Below are 6,233 nucleotides of genomic sequence, written 5' to 3' on the forward strand. Positions count from 1 at the left end.
AGTCTACATAGGATAATCCAATGTTGTCTGTAGGATTTTAACTACTTTCCACAATGTTTAAAAAAAATTAAACCACACAATAAAATTTGAATCTATAAAGTTACCTACTCCACTTTTCTTATTTTTTTATTTGAGAGAAAGATATAGAAATAGAGATAGAAATAAAGAGAGAGAGAGAGATCAATCCTGTTCACTGATTATGCTGATCATTTCCATTTTAATGGTCTCAGTTGTTCAAACTTATTTCATATGACATCCCTAGTGTGTCCTCCTTTGTTCTGTCTCTCATTTTCTCATATGCCTGTCATTGCAGATCAATTATGCTCCCTTACGTCTACCTAATCTACACGTGAAAACATTGAAAATCGATCTATGACCTCAAGTCTCATTATTTGTGGCTATTTTATGTTGATGTTATAATCTAACAGTTTCCAAATCTTTTAAAACCTTCAGCATTACGATGTTCGGAAAAAGTTTTGGGTATGCTCTAATTATATATATACATTTTTTGGTAAGTTTCACATTTGTGTGTTGCAAGAATACATGAAGCACACTGTGAAATATACATATATATTAAAATGAGATAAAACAGGAAAAAAATCCAAAATATTTTATTAACAAAATAGCATGCATTTGTTTTCACTAAAATATTTTTATGGTAATTCTTCAGCATGAGGGATATGTGATTGAAATTATTTCATTATTTTGTCAAATCTTAGTTTTGCACTATGATTTAGAATTGTGGTTCCAAATTTGGATACTTTCAATATTTTTTGCTGTTATTATGTTGAAAAAAATAAAACCCAAAATACCCAAACAGAAGAAATGCAAATTTTCCTGTACTTAGAAGACAAGTACTCAGTTTCAACCTTAATCACCATACTAGGAAAAAATTTTCTACTGAAATTTATTGATGAATTTCTACCTTCATTCTACCTTCATGGCACAAAATATATCATTAATACAGCATTTTTATTTTATTCTTAACAGAATTATGAAAGAGAGTTAAAATTGTTTACCAGTTTTGTGAAATGTGTAGGTATAAATTTTCCTAAGTGATACTTTTATATCATTTTACCAACAGAATCTTAAACCATTTCTTTTAATTTACTTTTGACTTAATTTTCAGGAATCCTGGGTTGCTCATGATTGCCTACATCAGATTTTCCTGAAATCATAGAATTTGACAGGGATTTTTTTTGTCATAGAAAGTCAATATTTTCAAAAGACTCCTTTAAAATAAATAAAAGTGAAACTCTTTATTTGAATAAATATTTGCATACACATATACATAAATGTAATAAAAATAAATGAATATTTTCTTCTTGAGCCACATTTCATTAACTAGAGTACTCCTTGTCATGCAGTCTTGCTACTTTGGAGATTAGTCTTTTCAATCACAGATAACGATTCTCTACACTCCAGGAAGATTTGCTCGGCTAGTTTTCTATTCACTTCTTTATCATCAATTTGGTATTATTTTCAGAGACTCCACATCAAACTACCTTCCTATGGTTAAGCATTACTCATCATTTTATTTTTAGTCATCATGCTGTTACAACCCAGGTTTCTGAAGCATGCTGTTTGTCTCCAGCACAAAGTACCTATGACTAATTTTCCTTAATCTTTCCTCTTAGTCAGATGTTATCTTATGTCTTAAGACATTATTACTTGTCAAAGACAATTTCATAAAGCTCGTTATGTCAGAATATCTCATTTCCCTTTTATGGTCAGTCCACATAAATCAAATTTTAAAAGAAATGGCCAACACTACTAATTCTGAAGTATCTAAAACATCGAAAAATCCTAATCCTGCATGACCTAAGGGAAGTTAGTATGAGCCAATCATCTTAACTATTTATTTCATGCATGGAAATTATTGTGAAATTCTGCTGCAGCTGGTGACAGTTGCTCAAAATATTCCTGGCAATGGCCATTATTTTGTCCATAATATCAAATCCAATATGGGTTACCTCTTTCAGGATCTCCAAATACAAAGTATCATGTTACAGCCAGAGCTCTTCTCTAATTAACTTCTGGACTGCCTCTTACTGTTTTGGCTATGACATTGTTCTCTCTGTTACTAACCATTGCTCGTTAAACCGCAGACTCTTTTATCAAATATGCACTATTGGGCAATACAGAGAAATGAACTACTGATACACAAAACGTCTTGGCCATATCTCCATGGAATCATGCTGAATGACAAAAGTCAATCATAAAAGGTCAGGTACTGTATGATTCCATTTGCATACCATCCTTTGAATGACAAAATTATTTGAATGGAGAACTAAGTAGTGGTTGCTAGAATTTAAGGTGCTGGGTGGAATAGGCACATATGTGAAAGATGAACCTGCAGGATTCTGTGGTTTTAGAAATAGTCTACATTTTAACTGTATTCACACTATGGTTAAGATACTGTACTATGGGTTAGCAGGATTTTGGAGAAAACTGGGTGAAGATCATTTGGGATCATTGCAAAATTTCTTTAAATTTCATGTGAATATCCAATCAACATAAATTTTCTTAAGTTTAACTAAAATAAAACTAAAATAAAACAGCAAATGATAGTGATTACAGCATGAAATAAAATCTATTCAAAGAAAACCAGGTATAGAGCAATTTAGAGGGATCCAAGACTTGGTATAGGGTCATGCTGAAGGGACGTTCTAAAGTGAAAAGTATCAGGTTGTTATTGACACTTGACTATCTATGCATAACAGTCACTTGATTTGCAGCACTAGGGATATAGAGATAAATAGGCCCTTCTATTAAAATATCCATAAACCCGTGGCATCAACAATTATTAAACAATTATTAAACAGGTGCTCTGCACAGCTGTTAAGATCCCACTTGGGATATCCACATCCTGTTTCAGAGTTCTTGAGTTCTTGTCCTGGTTCCTTTATTTTTTCTTTATTTTCTTATTAAAGATTTTTTTATTTATTTGAAAGGCATAGTTTACAAAGAGGCAGAAGCAGAGAGAGAGAGAGAGAGAGAGAGAGAGAGGTCTTCCATCCACTGGTTCACTCCCCAGTTGGCTGCAATGGCAGGAGCTGTGCTGACCCAAAACCAGGAGCCACAAACTACTTCTGAATCTCCCACGCAGGTACAGGGGCACAAGCACTTGGGCCATCTTCTACTGAAGAAGACAGCTAGATTGGAAGTGGAGCTGCTGGGACTCGAACCAGTGCCCATATGGGATGCTGGCACTGAAGGAGGTGGCTTTACCCACTATGGTACAGCACTGGCCCCCTTGGATCCTTTCTGATCCAACTTCTGGCTGATGCATACCCTTGGAGACAGTAGATGATGGCTTAAGAATTTGGGTTTCTTCCATTCACAAGCAAGACTTGGATGGAATTTTGAACCCCTGACTTCAACCTGAACCATGGAGGGAAGACCTCTCTGTCTTTCAAATAAATAAGTAGAATAAAAATTAAAAACAATAAACAGAAATTTGCTCAATCAGCTATGGTGACCATGACAGAGTGTCATTTGGCAAAGAGAAAGAATAGGGTGAGTGTGGTGTTGAAAGTTCAGAAGTGGGAAGCATTTGAACTGGAGATGGAAGAGGAATTGCCTAAGAGAATGGACACGGGAGAGAATTCCACTCCAACAGAACAGCATCATGGAAACTGGGGGTGAAGAAACAGTGGATGTGCTTAGAAAGTGGCCAGATGCTGGTGTGGCAGGTGGAGGAAGTGGATCATGATGGAGGAAAGTCGCTAACAGAGTCAGTTTCCTGAAGTACACCAAAAATTATGTGAAGAAGCCTGGACTTAAATGGGAAGGGTATGGAGGGCCATGATAGCTTATAAGGAGGACAAGTATGAACAAATGGGACTTAATATTGATTCAGAATATCGTCTTCTATGGCTTTGGACAATTTTATCTTTATTTTAGTTCAAATGAACCTACATTTGCTGAAGAGTGTTTTTAATTGGCATGGCAGAAAATATCTCTTCTTCCTCAAATTGTATTCATGATACTTTCTAGTTGAATCTGATCCTTTATTGCATAATTCTCTTACAATGCAACATGGGATTTCTTGGACATCTGACCCTTATCAATACTCACCTAATCTATATCCCCTCTCATGGCATGTATGTAGGGGTAGTGATACCTGTTCTGGTAGATTTAATGAACTTATGCACTGCTGAGAGGAATACTCCAGGCAGGTATTTTCAACATGGAGTTTTGGGGGACAATATTTTCCCTCCAGAGTATATGGGAGTGGATAATTCATTTAGTAACAGGTTTTTATTTACTAATTTTATTTTCAATTAAAATTTTTTACATAGATGAAGTATAGAGATCTGTTACATAGACGAGGTATTGTGTGCTCCTAAACTGCATGCCTTTTAGAATAGGGTCAAACAATATTGACTACTTCCTTTAAAGCTAGACCTAGGGATAGCAGTTTAGATCAGTGGTTAAGGCATGGACCACTTCCTTTATTGGAGTTTCTGAGTTTCATATATGCAGATGTAGGAACAGAATGATACTTCCCATACTACCCTCATTCCCACCCATGCTCCCACCCTTCTTACTCCTCCCTCCCCAACTCCCACTCTTAATTTTTACAAAGATTTATTTTCAGTTTGCTTTACACTTGTAAGATTAACCCTACATTAAGTAAACAGTTCAACAAAAAGAATGAAGAAAAAAAATAAAACACTGTTCTTCAACAGTTGAGAAAATGGCTGCCAAAAATTCGTCAAATATCAAAATATCAATTTGATTCCAACAGATTACCTTTTAGGTACTCTATTAGTTACCACAGAACAGTGAAAACATATGCCATTTGCCTTTTTGGGACTGGCTTATTTCACTCAGAATAATGTTTTTTTCCAGGGAATGTTTGTTTATTCAAAATCATTTGTTTATTTCTTTATTTTAGGTTATTTCTTTTTCCATGTGCATGTTGTAAATGATGTCTAACTTTTTATTAACTAATTTTCCATTATTTTAATGACTTTTTTGGTAATCTGAATTTTTTATTTTTATGTAGTAGAATATTGGAAATATTTTCATCATGGTTATAATTCTGTTATGAGTAAGCAATCTTTTAAACATGTATATATATATAAATATAAACTTATCATTATACCTTTATATTTTATCTTTTTTGAAAAGCAAAGAGACAGAGAGAGAGCAAGACAGACAGGCAGAGACAGATACACACATTGATGTTCCATCAGCCCATTCAATCCTCAAACGCCTGCATCAGCAGTTGGCATTGGGCTGGGTCAAGGCAAGGGATTCAGAATTTATTTCAGGTCCCCCCATGCGTGGCAAGAACTTGTGCACTTGAGTCATCACTGCTGCATCTCAGATAGCACACTAGCAGGAAGCTGGATTGTGAAGTGGAGCTGGGACTCAAACACAGGCACTCTAATAAAGGATGTGGAAATCCTTGGTGGTGTCTTAATTGCTACAACAAATATCTATCCCCAAATTTTCATATAAACTGTTTAGAACTTCTTTTATTCAAAGATTTACTTCAGTTATTTTAAAGACAGAGCTATATAGAGAGGAGAGAGATAGAGACAGAGATATCTCTCATCCTCTGGTTAACTCCCTAAATGCTGGTAATGAACAAGGCTACGCAAGCCCAAAGCCAGAAGACTGGCTCTCAATCTGGGCTTTCCATGTGAATGGCAAAGACCCAAGCATTTGGGCCATTTTTTGCTGTTTTCCAAGGACACATAACAGTAAACTGGATCAGAAGAGCAGCTGAGACTTTATCCAGGGCTACACACAATGCCAGTGTCACAGGCAGTGGCTTAACCCACTGCACCACAACACCAGCCCCAGAAACTTACTAATATACTAATTGTACATTACAGTTTTTTGGGTCTTCATTTTCGTTTTTTCTAATCTTTGTTCATTTTGCTCTTTACTTCTATTATTAGAACAGCAAGAAATTTTTACCATTTTAAACACAAACATAGTGGGCATATTTATATCCTTATCCTGGTGTTACAGAGTCCTTATCTGAAGTATCACTGCTAATGTTTACAACAGATTAGCTTACTTTTAGTACTAATGTGGGAATTACTTTCATAGTACTTTTATATTTAAACGAAACTTTCATTCCAGAGAGAATATTGGTTTTCATATATTTTACTGGATTCTGTTTGCCAACATTTTTTGTATTTTTTGCATCTATATTTGGTATTTTTTGCAAATATATTTATTAATGAGACTGGTCTCTATATTTTCTTTCT

The sequence above is a fragment of the Lepus europaeus genome, chromosome 8, assembly GCF_033115175.1.
Source record: "Lepus europaeus isolate LE1 chromosome 8, mLepTim1.pri, whole genome shotgun sequence".
NCBI classification, from domain to species: Eukaryota; Metazoa; Chordata; class Mammalia; order Lagomorpha; family Leporidae; genus Lepus; species Lepus europaeus.